Source organism: Stegostoma tigrinum, chromosome 4 (assembly GCF_030684315.1).
Source record: "Stegostoma tigrinum isolate sSteTig4 chromosome 4, sSteTig4.hap1, whole genome shotgun sequence".
NCBI lineage: Eukaryota > Metazoa > Chordata > Chondrichthyes > Orectolobiformes > Stegostomatidae > Stegostoma > Stegostoma tigrinum.
In genome coordinates, this window is record NC_081357.1 from 18459262 (window position 1) to 18476029 (window position 16768).

At 43.4% G+C, this 16768-nt stretch overlaps 1 protein-coding gene across 1 annotated transcript in view; it reads left to right on the forward strand.

Annotated features, from left to right (window-relative positions):
- The window catches only part of ppp1cb (protein phosphatase 1, catalytic subunit, beta isozyme), a 107795-nt gene that overhangs the window by 49024 nt on the left and 42003 nt on the right, over positions 1-16768 (forward strand). The window lies entirely within an intron of this gene.

The following is a 16768-nucleotide window of genomic DNA, read 5'->3' on the forward strand; positions in this document are numbered from 1 at the left end:
GACAGTAAAATATCGTGATTTGCTTTCTGTGGATTTAGAGATAAAAGTGTATTTATAATCCCATGTTAGAAGGCTGAGCTGCAAGATTTTGATTTTTTTAAATATAAGTTTGGCCTACTTTGATTCTCCAAACAAACTAGTTTAGGAAATCATCTAACCAGGTTTGTTGGTTGTACCTATTGTTGGTTCTCGATTTTGTTCTGCAGGTGAATCCTTAATTGTCAGGCCATTTTCAAAATGTCAACTGTGTGTCGTTGCTCCCAGGCAGAGTAGCACAGCATGCTAGGGAAAACTTTACCTGCACCGCACACTGATTTAATAAATTAAAACAGCATTCCATTTGCAGTCCTTCTGTAGACGTGCATCACTGCACAAACAGGGCACAATCAGAAAATAAAGGACTCAGCCGTGTATGGGAAAGATGTTGAAAAAAAGTTGATTTTGCATTGATCCAAGTAGCAGTTTATTGAAATAAACAGAATAATGCCAGTTACCTCTGGAACGTTTCTGACAAATAGAGCTGCCAAATGAATTTGATAGCCCTTTTCCATTATTTTAATATGACCGATCAGTGCAGTTTATCTAGCTTCATTAGACGCCTTCCTAACATGAGTATTACGCAAGTTTTAACTGCCTCATCTCTAGGGATGATATAAATCAGAAATCAATATCTACACTCAATGTATGACAGCTAGGAAAGCTTGTCTGGCTTTGAGCTAATATTATAATGTTCCAGGCAGCCATGATCAGCTCTTTACTCTTCAATCCAGCTAACTAACTTCTGTCAAGTCTGAGTGCTTTGGAAGCACATTTTCTGCATTTTCAAGGCACAAAAAAGTAGATTTTGGAGAGTAATTACATGGAGATATTGAAGTAGTGTGGGAAAGGCATTATGGGAGATGATCAGGCATGATCTAATTGAATGAAGGTGCAAGCTGAGACTGAATGGCTTACTTTTCCTGTGTACGACAGCAGCTTGCATTGTATGTGTTTTCTTTTCTAAAAGAAAGGTTTTTGAAGACACAAGGATCTTCATATACAGAAACAAATCGCGAAGAAGAATTAAACAACATAAAGGGCCAGATTAGGCAAACTAACTGATAGCTGATAGAACAGTTGATTTTTGGAAACTTGAAGAAGTGCTGATTTTAAAAGTTTTAGGATGCTTTCCTGAAGGTCGAGGCAGCTGAAGCCCTGCCATCAGGGGAGTAAGGGCTTGCTGAACCCAGCGAGCTCAATGTTAAGTGATGTTAATGTTAATAACTTAATGTTAAGTGGTAAATAGCCAATGTGGAAGAGTGAAGAAAGAATTAATACGCAAGTGCATTTCAAGTAGTGGATTAAATTTGAGGTTGCATTTTGGAAAAATTGATATTCATTTGGTGGGAAGGCAGAAAGAAACCTTAGTCCTCACAGAAATCATTGAGGTGCTGTCTTTCAGGTTATACTTTAAATCAGCACTTGCCTTACATCATAAAAGATCCAAATGCACTATTTTGAACGATGAGTTATCCCCTGTTCCAGCCCATAAACATCTCAACTAATATCACTTTTATAAAATGAAAACTTCTCTTGGTCATTATACTGTTGTTTCTTGAGTCTTTATATATAAAATGAGCTACCTTGTATGTTTATATTATACATGGTTTCATTTGCGGATGTAATTTGTTTTGGAGTTTCTGGAGGTTTTCTGGCCACTCTATTTTTACAAAGAAGTTGTATAGTGTTTCCATTTGAACAGACTGTAAAAGAACTTTGTTAATTGAGCAGAGAAAACAGATTGTATGTGGAGATTCTTCAAAGAATTTGAAACCACACTAGCATACCCTAGTGCACATAAATAGATGATGTTCAGCTATGTAGAGGCATTGCTCAGCAAAGGGGTACGGTCCCTTGGATCGGATCTTTATCCAATGACTGGACATTATAATAGCAAATAGAAATACTGTATAGTTAACACAGCTGCCAGAGATTTACAGTAGGCAACATGATAACTATTATAGGCATATAGGCCCCTTTTTATCAAATGATACAAAGATAGGTGGACAGGCAGGTAGTACTGAGGAGGTAGGGAAGCTGCAGAAAGATTTAGACAGTTTAGGAGTGTGGTCCAGGAAATGGCTGATGAATTTCATTGTGAGTAAATGTGAGGTTTTTTCACTTTGGAAAAAAGAATAGAGGCATGGACTATTTTCTAAATGGTGAGAAAATTCGCACAGCAGAAGTACAAAGGGAGTGTTGGTCCAGGATTCTCTAAAGGTTAACTTGCAGGTAGAGTCCATAATTAAGAAAGCGAATGTAATGTTGTCATTTATCTCAAGAGGGTTGGAATATAAAAGCAGCGATGTGCTTCTGAGGCTTTATAAAGCTCTCGTTAGGCCCCATTTAGCATACAGTGTCCAATTTTGGGCCCCACACCTCAGGAAGGACATACTTGCCCTGGAGCGTGTCCAGCAGAGATTCACACGGATGATCCCTGGAATGGTACGTTTAACGTATGATGAATGGCTAAGGATCCTGGGATTGTACTTATTAGAGTTTAGAAGGTTGAGGGGAGATCTAATAGAAACTTACAAGATAATGTATGGCTTAGAAGGGGTGGACGCTAGGAAGTTGTTTCCATTAGGTGGGGAGACTAGGACCCGTAGGCACAGCCTTAAAATTAGAGGGGGTAAATTTAACACGGAAATGAGACGACATTTCTTCAGCCAGAGAGTGGTGGGCTTGTGGAATTCATTGCCACGGAGTGCAGTGGAGGCCGGGACGTTGGATGCCTTCAAGGCAGAGATCGACAAATTCTTGATCTCAGAAGGAATCAAGGGCTATGGGGAGAGTGCAGGGAATTGGAGTTGAAATGCCTGTCAGCCATGATTTAAATGGTGGAGTGGACTTGATGGGTCGAATGGCCTTACTTCCACTCCTATGTCTTATGGTCTTATCCGACATTGAATCTGTTGAAAGCTGTCAATCAGACTAAAAAGTTCCAAATGTTCAAGAAGGGAAGGAGGTGTGAAAAAGGAACCGAAAGCTTGCAATCATTTGTCAGAAAGGTGTTAGAACTAATCATTAAGGTGGTTTTAGCTGAACACTGGTACAACAAACAGGGATAAAACTTGTACAGCTAATGGTAGGGCCTTCAGTAGAGTTGTTGAACAGAGGGACCTAGGGTTTCAGGTAAATAATTCTTTGAAGTTTATGTCGCATACAGATAAGGTGGTTAAAAAGGCTTTCAGCATGCTTTCCTTCATTGCTCAGTCCTTTATAGGAGTTACGGTGTCATGTTGAAGTTGTACAGGACATTGGTGAGGCCTCTTATTGAATACTGTTGCCCAGTTATAGGAAGGATATTGTTAAGTTAAAAAGAGTTCAGAGGAGGTCTGCCAGGATGTTTACAAGTGTGAGGTGATGCACTTTAGTAGGAGTAACCAGAAGGTAAAGTACAGGGCTAATGGTAAGATTCTTAGCAGTGTAGGTGAGCAGAGAGATCTCGGTGTCCATGTATACAGATCCTTGAAAGTTCCCACCTAGGTTGACAGGGCTGTTAAGAAGGCATGCAGTGTTTTAGCTTTTATTAATAGAGGGATCGAGTTCCGGAACCAAGAGGTTATGGTGAAGCTGTACAAAACTCTGGTGCGGCCGCACTTGGAGTATTGTGTACAGTTCTGGTCACCGCATTATAAGAAGGATGTGGAAGCTTTGGAAAGGGTGCAGAGGAGATTTACTAGGGTGTTGCCTGGTATGGAGGGAAGGTCTTTTGAGGAAAGGCCGAGGGACTTGAGGCTGTTTTCATTAGAGAGAAGGTGGTTGAAAGGTGACTTAATTGAAACATATAAAATAATCAGAGGGTTAGATAGGGTGGGTAGGGAGAGCCTTTTTCCTAGGATGGTGACGACGAGCACAAGGGGGCATAGCTTTAAATTGAGGGGTGAAAGATATAGGACAGACGTCAGAGGTAGTTTCTTTACTCCAGAGAGTAGTAAGGGAATGGAACGCTTTGCCTGCAACGGTAGTAGATTCGCCAACTTTAGGTAGATTTAAGTCGTCATTGGATAAGCATATGGACGTACATGGAATAGTGTAGGTTAGATGGGCTTGAGATCGGTATGACAGGTCATCACAACATCGATGGCCGAAGGGCCTGTACTGTGCTGTTATGTTCTATGTTCTATATGTTGCTGAGTACAAAAGGTTTGAGTTATAAAGAAAGGCTGGATAGGCTGAGACTTAGTTCACTGGAGCATAGGAGGTTGAGAGGTGACCTTATACAAGTTTTTAAAATAATTAGGGATGTAGAGTTAATGGTCATTATCTTTTCCCTCTGATGGGGGATTTCAAGACTGGGGGGGGGAATTTTTAACATGACGGGAGAGATATTTTAAAAAAGACATGAGCAAATTTTTTTTATGGAGAGGGTGGCTCGCGAGTGGAATGAACTTGCTGGGGAAGTGTTGGATGTGGAAGCATTTGGATATGTATAAAAATAGGAAAGGTTTGGAGGGATAAAGGCCAGAAGCAGGCAGGTGGGACCAATTTAGTTTAGGATTATGGTTGGCACGGACTGTTTAGCCTGTTGTAATAACTCTAACTTGGAAACACTCAAGAAAACTGTAAAGAGGTAGCATGTTTTTGCGAAAGGAAATACCTGTTACATTCACTTTGGAGTTCTTTGAAGGAGTGATGCCCTGTAGATAAGGCAGCCCATGGGCATACCATATTTGGATTTGCAGAAAGGATTTCACAAGGTACCACATAAATTGTTATTGAGCAAGGTAGGATCTCATGGTATAGGCTGCCTCATAATTTAGGTAGAAGATTGGCTGGCGGAAAACTGAGAATGCACAAATAGGAAGCTTTTAGAACGGCAGTATGTGATCCCACTGTGGCCTCAATGTTTTACAGTTCACGTCAATGACTCAAATAAGGGTCACTGAGGCATTGTAACAAAATATGTAGAGATAACAAGGTGTAGAGCTGGATGAACACAGCAAGCCAAGCAGCATCTTAGGAGCAGGAAAGTTGACATTTCGGGCCTAGACGACCTGAAAATAGGTAGGAAAGTATGTTGGCAAGAGGAAATAGGTTGCAGGCTGATTTTATAGATCCATTGAGTCGAGTTTCATGGCAAATGGAGTATGGCGGAGGTGGGGGTCTTTAAAGAGGCAGGAAGAATAAGAGAATAGAGTATTGTTTAAACAGGGTTCTGTGTACTTGTGAGAGGTGCAGAGGGATCATATTCTCATGCAGTAACAATATTGGTTTTACCCTTGATTGGTATTCTTGTGAATTGCCCCGGTGTGTGCAAAGCAAAAATCTTAACTTTTTTTAGTAATAACTCTTATTAGTCGCCTTGAAGATCATGATGTGCTGATTTAAACTAACAGATTTCAAAAATTGTTTTATTGACCATCAAGTGTAAACAAAAGTTTATAATTGAAATGAAGTCCACCCCAGCACTAGTTCATAAACCGTAGCCAGAGACATGTGTGATCAATTGCTGAAAGCATATTTTAGCAATGAATTCAGAACACACAACGGCAAGTGTAGTGGGACAGGATAGGGAATTTTAAAAATTTATTCAGGAACTGTCAGGACCACAAGCAAGACCAGAGTTTCCTGTCTGTCTCTAATACCCTTGACCACATGAGGTCAGCTGCTTTCTTAACTGTGGCAGACCTCAAATCCTTATTGCTTGGCGGTGAATCCAGAGTGCTGTTGCAAAAGGAACTCTGGATTTTGGTTCAGTAATAGTGAAGGATTGGCAAGGATAGTTTCAAGTCAGGATGGTGTGTGGCTTGGAGGATGGTCATTCGCAACTACTGCCCTTGCTATTCTAGGTCTTAGAAGTTGTGCATTTAGGTGGCGCAGTCGCGATTGGAGGCAAGAGTGGGTCCTGAACAGGGAAATGTTCCAGGACAAGGTTATGGCACAAGTAGCCATAGAATCTGAGGAGGAGGGAAGAGAAGGAGATTGGAGGTGGTGGCATCAGCAACAGTAAGCACCCAGCAAGCCTCGAGACTCCCAAGCTGTGGCTTGGCCCAGGTGCCAGCTCTGATAAAAGAAAGAGTCTAATATCTGGACACTTTGTATTCCTTTTGGCTTTGTTTCCTTTATTTCTTCTGCACTATTTTGTTACCGTTTTTGAAATCAAGAGTAATCAGGATTATGTTACGTCGGTGGAGGCAAGATGGCACCAAAGAGCAGTGACTATCATTCCAGCAGCAGCGAAGGAGACTGGTGCCAGGCCACCAGGCCCATGGCCCATGACCCATGACAGAGCACTTAAGAAGAACTGTAAAGGTGCACATTTCTTTATTTCTGTGTTTTGGTTTATTTTTCTGTGTTTTAAGATGGCGCCAAAGAATGGTGACACTATGCAACACTCTTTACTGTATGTGTATGAACATGCACGTTACAATAAAAAAATCAATTTCATTCAAATGAGGTATGGTGAGCTTCTCCATTGCCATTTTGTAGATAGTACTCAATTAGTGAGGAAGCTCGAGATGACTGGCAGATCACATGATTGTAAGACAGACTAAGCTAGATGAGCTCTTGGCCTCTTGGTTGCATTTGCTTTTGAGATCATTGTAACATGTACTGACTACTTGGGAAAATTGTATATTAATTGTGATTTGAAAGGCACAGCCTGAAGGGATGCTGCAAGAACAATTGTAACTTTCAAAAGGTTATTGGATAAAAAAGCATTGCGGTAATAGGAAGGACAAGGACTTGTGACTAATTAGATTGCATTACCTGAGTGTAATGCCATGCCTGTGCACAGCAAGATTCTCTGTACACTTTTGGAAACTTACAGTTGCAATATGATCGGAAAATATTTTGTTATTTAACACTTGGAATTATACAGACTTTGACCTCTTGCCATCACTTGTAAAACACTGGGGGAGAAAGCTTTGAAATTCTTTAAATATATCCAGCATAAAAAGGTGAAGGAACACATGATATAAGGGTTGCTGTCAAATCTTTTGCAGCGAAGAAAAGTGTTGATTTCCTTTTTGATTTTTAAAATTTGAGATGTGGAAGTTGTTAGGCTGACCAGCCTTTATCACCCATGTCTATTTGCCTTTGATGAGATGTTGGTGAGATGCCGCCTTGAACTGCTGCAATCCATTTGGTGTAAATTGGCCTATAAAGCTGTTACGAAAGGATTTCTAGAATTTTGACTTTGCGGCGCTGAAGAAATAGCAATATATTGCTAGGTCGGGTTGGTGAGAGGCTTGGAGTGGAACTTGCAGGTGATGTTACCATGCATCTAATACCCTTGTCCTTCTAGATGAAAGTGGTCATTGGTTTGAAAGATGCTGCTGAAGCAGCCGTAGTGAATTTCTGCAGAGCATCTTGGAGACAGTGTAGATTGATACTACCAAACATCAGCGGTGGTGGGTTTGAGTACTTGTCGCTGTTGTGCTAGTCAGGTGGGGTGCTTTATCCTCGATTGGTATCAAGCTTCTTGAGCATTATTGGAGCTGCACTCATCCAGATGACTGGAGAGTATTCTATCACACTCCTGACTTCTGCTGTGTAGATACTGGGTGCAAATTGGAGTTAGGAGGTGATTTACTTGCTTTTGGATTCCTAGCCCCAAACCTGACTTTGCAGCCACAATATTTGTATGACAAGTTCAGTTTCAAGTCAATGGTAACCTTCCCCAGGATGTTATTAATTTGGAATTCATTGATGGTAATGCATTGAACATGATGGGGCAGTGGTTAAACTTCAACATTGGTGATGGCGTTTGGGTGGTGCAAATGTTACTCTGTCATCCCAGTTCTGGATATTGTTCATGTGTTCCTGTACTTTGACACAGTCTGCTTTATATCTGAGCCATCATGAATGTGCTGAAGATTGTGCAACCATCAGCTAACACCCCAATGTCTGACCTTATGGATGGAAGGTTGTTCTTGAATCAGCTTAAGATGGATGTTTCTAGGACTTTCTCCTGAGGAACTCCTGCACTGATGTCCTGGACCTTAAATAATTGACCTCCAACAGCCACAACTATCTTACTTTTGAGCTTTTTTTTTCATTCATGCGATATGGGCAGCACTGCATTTATTGCCCATCCCTAAAGGAGAGTGGTGGATCAGATGGGTTTTTGCAACAATCGGCATTGGATTCATAGTCTCAGACTCTTAATTCCAGACTCTTTTCAAAATTGAATTCAATTTCCACCATCTACCATGGCAGTGTTTGAACCGACATCCTCAGAACATTACCTGGGTCTCTGGATAACAGTCTGGTTATAATACCGCTAGACCATCACCTTCCCATTTTGTAATACTCTAGCTATCAGAAAATTTTCCCTGATTGGCAAAAGTAGAATCAGTGGCATTCTTGTAAACCACTTCTGCACACGCATTCACATCCTATAATGTGGTACCTGAACAATACACAATATGTCAGCTGATGTTTAAGTATATTCTTCAAGTTCAACATTGTTTCATTTCTCTTGTACTCTACGCCCTTGATAATAAAGTCTTTCTACATTTGACGTGGACTGCTTTCATATATGAAAAGTCACAAACAGTGCTCAACATTATGCTGTCAGCAGCAATCATCCTCATTTCTGACTTTATGATGATGTAAGGTAATTGGAGTAACTGAAGATGGTTGGGCCCAGGATACTACACTGAGGAACTCCTGTTAAGATGAAATGTGCAAAAGTATGGGGAAAAAAGCAGGAAATTGGCACTAGGTAATAATGCTGTTTTAACAAACCTGTGCCGGCACAATGGGCCAAGTGGTTTCCTTCTGCTTTGCAACACTTCTGTGAAATAATTGACCTCCATCAACCACAATTGTGTTCACCTATACTAGCTATGACTTACATCAACAGTGAGTACTTCCAGATTCACGTTGACTCTCATTTTACTAGGTCTGTTTGAGACCACACTCACCAAATACGCTGTCTCTCCTCTCTTCTGGAGCTCCGCTGTTTATGTTTGAACCAAGGCAGTAGCGAAGTCAGGAGCCCAATGGCCCCAGTAGAATCCAGCTCTGCATCAGCAAACAGGTTATCGTGAAGCAAATGCCGCCGTGGACAGCACTTTATATAACACCTTCCATCACTTTATTGATGATTGAGAACAGATTGAGAAATAATTGTTCTTGATTTGCCCTGCTTTTAATGTGTACTGATATACATTATCGGCTGCTTGCGGGTTTTGTAGCTGTGCCGTAACAGCTTGGCTATGAGGTTGGCATGTTTTTAGTACTATTGCTGGATTGTTGTCAGGGCCCAAAGCTTTTGCACTATTCAGTACCTACTGTTGTTTCTTGGTATTGAATGAATCAAATTAACTGAAGACCAGCATCTGTGATGGCGATACAGTGGAGAAGAGCCCCTTTGGCTCATCAGGTCTCCGCGGACCTGTCTACACTAATCTCACTTTGCAGCACTTGGCCCAAATCATGTGCTCGTTTGCAAAATTTTCAAAAGTTGTGAGATTTCCACACTATTACCCTGCTAGGCAATACATTCTGTATTCCCAACACCGCCTGGGCAATTTTTTTCCCCCTTCTAAACTTCCAGCCCTTCGTGTTAAAGTTATGCCACTTCATTATTCAACTAAGAGGAACTGCTGTTTTCCACCCATCCTGTCCATATCCCTCATATTCTTGTATGTCTCAATCAGATTACCCTGTAGCCTTATCTGCACCAAAGAAAGGGCCTATCCAGCTCCCTCTTGTAGCTAAAAATGTTTCAATAAAGGCAACATCCTGGTGCACCACTTCCAATGCAATTACATCCCTCCTGACATCCCACCTGTAGTGCTGTTGGGGACCTCTAGCCGAGATGGATCATCCATATGGGACTTCTGTCTCAAGCTTCAGCCTTATTTTTTGTACTTGTGTTTTGGGCTCCATAATCGTTGTGGATGGGTATGATGTGGAGGTGCAGTGTTGGACTGAGGTGGATAAAAATCAAAAATCACATAGCACCAGGTTGTAGTCCAACAGGTTTTTTTTTGAAATGACAAGCTTTCTCGGCACAGCCCCTTCGTTGGGTGCAGTGAGAGGAGATCAGGCAGAAACAGAATTTTTATGGGCAGATAGGTGGACGGAAGGGAGATCAAAGGATCATACAACTGGTGTGAGTGGAGTGAACAAACCTAAAATGGCTGACTGATGGCCTGCTGTTGAATCTTTAATCATTCATACATCCTGCATTCTAGAAATTGCAGAAACGGGATATGGAGAACTCAAGATAACAAAGTGTGGGGCTGGATGAACACAGCAGGCCAAGCAGCATTTCAGGAGCACGAAAGCTGATGTTTAATGCCTAGACCCTTCTTCAGAGAGGTGGATGGGGAGAGGGTTCTGAAATAAATAGGGAGAGAGGGGGAGGTGGACTGGAGATGGATAGAGGAGAAGATAGGCGGAGAGGAGAGTATAGGTGGGGAGGGGATAGGTCAGTACGGGGAGGATGGACAGGTCAAGGAGGCGGGATGAGGTTAGTAGGTAGGAAATGGAGGTGCGGCTTGAGTTGGGAGGAGGGGATAGGTGAGGGGGGAACAGGTTAGGGAGGCAGGGACGAGCTGGGCTGGTTTTGGGATGCAGTGGGGGGAGGGGACGAGCTGGGCTGGTTTTGGGATGCAGTGGGGGAAGGGGAGATTTTGAAGCTTGTGCAGTCCATATTGATACCATCGGCTGCAGGGTTTCCAAGCGGAATATGAGTTGATGTTCCTGCAACCTTCGGGTGGCGTCATTGTGGCACTGCAGGAGGCCCATGATGGACATGTCGTCTAAAGAATGGGAGGGGGAGTTAAAATGGTTTGCGACTGGGAGGTGCAGTTGTTTATTGCGAACTGAGCATAGGTGTTCTGCAAAGCGGCCCCCAAGCCTCCGCTTGGTTTCCCCAATGTAGAGGAGGCCACAACGGGTACAGTGGATACAGTATACCACATTGGTAGATGTGCAGGTGAACATCTGTTTAATATGGAAAGTCATCTTGGGGCCTGGGATGGGGATGAGGGGGCAAGTGCAGCAAGGTGTGGGGGCAAGGTGCCGGGTGTGGTGGGGTTGGAGGGGAGTGTGGAGCGGACAAGCGAGTCACGGAGAGAGTGGTTTCTTTGGAAGGCAGACAAGGGTGGGGACGGAAAAATGTCTTGGTGGTGGTGTCGAATTGTAGATGGCGGAAGTGTCGGAGGATGATGTGTTGTATCTGGAGGTTGGTGGGGTGGTATGTGAGGACCAGGGGTATTCTCTTAGGACGGTTATTGCGGGGGCGGGGTGTGAGGGATGTGTTGCAGGAAATGCAGGAGACATGGTCAAGGGCATTCTCGACCACTGTGGGGGAGGGGGGCGCGGAGTTGCGGTCCTTGAAGAACACAGACATCTGGGATGTGCAGGAACAGAATGCCTCATCTGGGAGCAGATGAGGCAGAGGCGAAGGAATTGGGAATGGGGGATGGAATTTTTGCAGGAGGTTGGGTGGGGGGAGGTGTATTCTAGGTAGCTGTGGGAGTCAGTGGGCTTGAAATGGACATCAGTATCTAGCTGGTTGCCTGGCTGGAGACAGAGAGGTGAGGGATGTGTTGGAGATGGCCCAAGTGAACTTGAGATTGGGGTGGAACGTGTTGGTGAAGTGGATTAACTGTTTGAGCTCCTCTGGGGAGCAAGAGGTGGCACTGATATAGTCATCAATGTAACAGAGGAAGAGGTGGGGTTTGGGGCCAGTGTAGGTTCGGAAGAGGGACTGTTCCACGTAACCTACAAACCACCCTTGTCTGCCTTCTGGAGAGACCACTCTCTCCGTGACTCCCTTGTCCGCTCCACACTCCTGTCCAACCCCACCAACACCCGGCACCTTCCCCTGCAACTGCAGGAAGTGCAACACATGCCCCCACACCACCTCCCTCACCCCCATCCCAGGCCCCAAGATGACTTTCCATATTTGGCAGATGTGCAGGTGAACATCTGCCAATGTGGTATACTGTATCCACTGTACCCGTTGTGGCTTCCTCTACATTGGGGAAACCAAGCGGAGGATTGGGGACCGCTTTGCAGGACACCTACGCTCGGTTCGCAATAAACAACTGCACCACCCAGTCGCGAACCATTTTAACTCCCCCTCCCATTCCTTAGATGACATGTCCTTCATGGGCCTCCTGCAGTGCCACAATGATGCCAACCGAAGGTTGCAGGTACAGCAACTCATATTCCGCCTGGGAACCCTGCAGCCCAATGGTACCAATGTGGACTTTACAAGCTTCAAAATCTCCCCTTCCCCCACTACATCCTAAAACCAGCCCAGCTCGTCCTCGACTGCCTAACCTGTTCTTCCTGTCACCTATCTCCTCCTCCCACCTCAAGCCGCACCTCCATTTCCCACCTACTAACCTCATCCCGCATCCTTGACCTGTCCATCCTCCCCGGACTGACCTATCCCCTCCCCACCTATACTCTCCTCTCCACCTATCTTCTCCTCTATCCATCTCCGGTCCGCCTCCCCCTCTCTCCCTATTTATTTTCAGAACCCTCTCCCCATCCCCCTCTCTGATGAAGGGTCTCGACCCGAAACATCAGCTTATGTGCTCCTGAGATGCTGCTTGGCCTGCTGTGTTCATCCAGCCTCACACTTTGTTATCTTGGATTCTCCAGCATCTGCAGCTTCCATTATCTCTGATCACAATATGGAGAACTCAGTTAGTTTTGAGTGAGTAAGATACAAATTCCAGAATCTGTTTCAAGTCACTGTCCTGAGATAATGAAAGGTTTTCATCAGTGTCTGCCTAACTTGCCAAATTTCAAACTAGCAGAGCCTCATCCAGCTCCACACCTTGTTATCTTGGATTCTCCAGCATCTGCAGTTCCTATTATCTCTAAGAATATACAGTAGTTGACATCTGAGATTGGAGACTGAATTGTAGGCGTGAGATATTGTCCAGAGTCTTAAACGTTTTAACCTGGAAACAGGCTCATTCTGTAACTAAAACAGGAATTTATAAAATGCCACACTGACTGACTGTGAGTACAAATTGTGTGTCTCTTGAACAAAATAGAATGTATCTGCAAATAAACAAACATAGTGGATGAAATTTTACACCAGGTTTATGCATGTGCTTGAGACAGAGTGAGAGAGCGATAGTGTGTGTGAAGCAGTGCGTGTGAGAATGTAATAAGTAATCCAAAGCTGTACAAACTAATTAAGATAGAGAGATATCATAACAATTTTTCAAGGAGATGCTGTCAAAACAGGACGGTAAGGAATATTTTACAGATACAGAACAGTGTGCTGGGGTCACTTGCAACACAACATGAAACCACGACCACATTTGAGGATGTCTCCATGAATACAAAACTTGGTTATCAGTCTCTGTCTGCATGGCAGTTCTGTGTTGTTGTGCATCTTGAATTCTGCCTTGTAGGGTGCTTACCTGAACATCAGAGGCTGAATGCCCTTGACTGCTGAAGCGTTCCCTGACTGGGAGGGAACACTCATGCCTGGTGATTGTTGTGCAGTGTCCATTCATGCATTGTCAAAGTGCCTACATGGTCTTGCCAATATAGATGTAAACACACACATGCGTGCATACATGCATGCACACGTACACACCCCTACCTCTATGGGGTGAATCGTTTCATCCAAGACTTTATTAAGTATGGGGATATTGTGGAGGCATTGTCCAGAGAGTTGTTTTATTGTCTGTGTCTGTTCATGATCAGACATGGCAGGGCAAATACAGACCCGACATCTGATCCTTTGTAGAATTAATTGGCCTCGTCTGTTATTGGCTGCTTTTATTGTTTGTCATGCAGATTGACCTATTTTGTAGCTTCACCAGATGCACCTCATTTTTACATACATCTAATGCTGCCATTTTGCATTCTTCAGTGAACTAGGTTGATCCCTTGGCTTGATGACAATGGTAGAATGGAGGATATGCTGGGCAATAAGGTTGCAGATTGTGTTGGGAGTACAGTTATGTATGACGGCCCATTATACCTTGTGGATGTCCAATCCTGAGCTTCTAGATCTTTTTAAAGCTGTCCCATTCAATGCAGTGATATGATGCATGAACTTGTCAATGTGAAAGTGAGACTCTGTCTCCAAAAAGTCTGTGCAATGATCACTTCTACCAGTGCTGTTTATGGTCTGACGTATCTGCAGCAGGCAAACTGGTGAGGATGATATCAAGCATATTTATCCTTCTTATTAGTTCCTTCACCACCTGCCGTAAAACCATGCTAGTAGGTATGTCCTTGAGGGCTTAATTAGCTTGGACAGTAGTGATGCTATCCAGCCAGACTTGGTGATGGACATCATAGGCTTTACTCTAAGTGGGCAGGCTGTGCTGAAGTGCAGTGTGAAGGTGGGTAATAACCATGAAGGAGGTATTCATGCTTTAAAATTGTTAAACTGGATGTTGAGCCCTGAATACTATAAGGTCCCCAAGTTGAAGATAAGTTGTTGTTCTTCAAGCTTTCTTTGGATAAATGCAGCAGATCTGGTGGAGAGAGAAACAAAGCCAACATTTCAGGTCCAGCAATGATGCCAGAGATTTCGTCAGCAGTTTGTTTTTCTTTCAGAGCTTGGTTCTGAACAGTTCTTTGTTTTTATGCCAACTTTTCTTCACACGGTTCCCTTTGCTCCTTCACCAGTTGCAGTCTTACGTCACGCAGAACATGTAGTTTAATTTGCTCTGATCTGAGGTGGATCACCTCCCGACCTACGTTGAATTCAATTTGCTGCAGTTTTATTTACTGTATTTAGTTCGTCTGTCTGTGCTGCTCTCTTGACTTAGTCAACTGTGTGTTTATTATGAATGCCACCCCCGGGAAGAACAAGAAGGGTTTACAGCATGATGTCACTGTCAGCAGCTGCCTGTTACAAATATGGTGCTGCCCATATAGTTGCTGTAGTTAATCGAGGCTTTCCTTCCTTCCTCCCATATCAAACTCTTAGTTAGTGCAAAGAGCTAGGAGGGAGCACAACGGGTCTGGGGCCAGCACTGGAGGGTTTGGTGGTCCCTTTTTGAAATTAGTGGGACAGCCTGTGCATGCTACAGCATCCATTTTACCTGTTGTGCTGGTGCTTGGAGTGTTTTGAAGTTCCACAATTTACGACACCCTTTAACACATCTGCAAACAATATGTTTCTTCATTCAAGCCACTTAATGTGAATGAAGAAGAGGAAACAGTGCACATACCTGTGAAATGTCACTTGTTGCATCCTACCAATCAAAGAGCAAACCCTAAAAGAAGCACGTGAGAACTCATACTGGAATCAAAATGTTAACTTGATTTCTGTCTCCACAGATGTTACCAGACCTGCTGAGTTTCTTCAGAGTTTTGTGCTGTCAGGTTCGTTTTTGGAGACCCTCACAGACTTGATGCAATAGCAAGATACTGACCTGGCTGGCTACAAAAACACAAGCCTTTATTATTAAGGAAGTACAAGCTGTGGAGGATTGCTATACGCACCCTGATTTTCCGCGAACAGCGATAATAGGAACAGCAGATGCTGGAGAATCAGAGATAACAAGGAGTGGAGCTGGATGAACACAGCAGGCCAAGCAGCATCCTAGGAGCAGGAAAGCTGATGTTTCTAAAGAGGGGCCTAGGCCTGAAACGTCAGCTTTCCTGCTCCTGAGATGCTGCTTGGCCTCCCCGAACAGCAGACGGTCCCCACTTTTTATACTCTATGTATGAATTGGCTAATACAAAAACAACAATTACTACATTTGGAACGTAAAGGGAACAGGATATCTTGGATCAGTGCCCTCTCCACCTATCTTCTCCCCTATCCATCTTCGATACGCCTCCTCCTCTCTCCCTATTTATTTCAGAACCCTCTCCCCATTCCCCCTTTTCTGATGAAGGGTCTAGGCCTGAAACGTTAGCTTTTGTGCTCCTAAGATGCTGCTTGGCCTGCTGTGTTCATCAGCTCCACACTTTGTTATCTAGGGTACAGCATTGATCGTTTGCGAAGGCACTGATAATAGCAGGATGTGTTTTCCAGTCGCCGAAGTGACAGAATGTGATTTCAAGCCACCGAAGTGTCTGGCTTGAACAAAAGGTCACTGACCTGGCCACTTCAGTATAAACAGAAGTTTCATACCTTTACAGAAGTTTCATCCCCTTACAGAATTACAGATGTCTCACACCTTTACAAGCGTTTCCCACCCAATCCTATTCAGGCAATAAGTTTAAGACAGCTTCCACATACCCCCTGTGTAGGAAGATAAGGAGCATAACATCGCAGTGTGTTTCTAATTTCCAGCTTCTGCAACATTTTGTTTTTATTTGAGAGAACACCCTCTGTATTGTCTATTCTGATTTCTCCCTCCGGAACATTGCCTGTTCATGTAAGATAAGTTATATGCAACTTTGTGGAATCTAACTTATGCTACCAATCACTTAGAAACATTCTTAACAAATGTTTTCTGCGTTCATAGACAACCGTCTATTCCCACAGTGCTGTTCAAAAATTTTGAAAAACATGTTTTAAACTCAAAAGTATTCAAATTTTCCTACCTACCATAGCATATTTTAGTGGTTTGCTCTTCGTTTTGATCGGTGGCTTTCCTAAGAGCTTGTTTTTGTGCTTTGTAGAAATGGAAAAGAAGGAGTGGTTTGCTTTGTATTAAGACCAAAAATCCCATGTTTAGGACAGGAGATACTGCTGCTTCAGCATTCCAGCCATGATTTTTGGAAAAAAAAACTTAACTCCTGTTCAATGACAATCCTGAATTTGAACCTGAAAACGATCATCTTTTAATATGTGGCTGATTCTCGTTTACTTTCA